The following is a 608-nucleotide window of genomic DNA, read 5'->3' as shown; positions in this document are numbered from 1 at the left end:
CCACCGTCCGGCGCGCCCCCCCGAACTCCCGCGCTCCCCACCTCACCGCGCGCCGCCCGGCCGCCTCGCGAGACCAAAAACCGCGCGCTGCCCGAGCCGCGCGAGAGGCGGCACCGCTCTCGCGAGGCCGCTCGCTCCGCCCCCTCCCGGGACCGCCCGGAGGCCATCTTGACTGCTGGCAGGCGGAGCGGCCGCCCGGGCGTCGTTTCAGTTCAGCTTCGCCCCGCCCCGCCCCGCTCCGCTCCGCTCCCTGCCGCGCCGCCTGTTCCCCGGGCAGCTCTTCGGGCCCGCCCCTGCTGGCCGGTGCCCCGCTTCGGGCCTCAGTGCTGAAGCGGTCTTGGGCCTGCCTGTCCAGCGTGGGGCCTCCACACGCTGCGGTGAGCCCTGGGCCTGCGGGGCCCCTCGGCCGCGCTGACGGTCGTTGTTTCGGTGAACGTGCGCTTCTGGCCCTGTGGTGTACAGCCCGCCCTCAAAGAGCCGCCGCAGGCCGGTGCCGTCAGCAGCTGTCGGCCAGGCAGAGCGTGATGAAACTGCCTGGGCTTCATCGTCCTGCTTCCCTCTGGCAGCGGGAGCGGCACCGGTACACGTCTCCGGATCTCCGCTCGGAG

The sequence above is a fragment of the Haliaeetus leucocephalus genome, unplaced genomic scaffold (assembly GCF_000737465.1).
Source record: "Haliaeetus leucocephalus isolate CR32 unplaced genomic scaffold, Haliaeetus_leucocephalus-4.0 Scaffold229, whole genome shotgun sequence".
Taxonomy (NCBI): domain Eukaryota; kingdom Metazoa; phylum Chordata; class Aves; order Accipitriformes; family Accipitridae; genus Haliaeetus; species Haliaeetus leucocephalus.
This window is presented reverse-complemented; position numbering follows the sequence as displayed.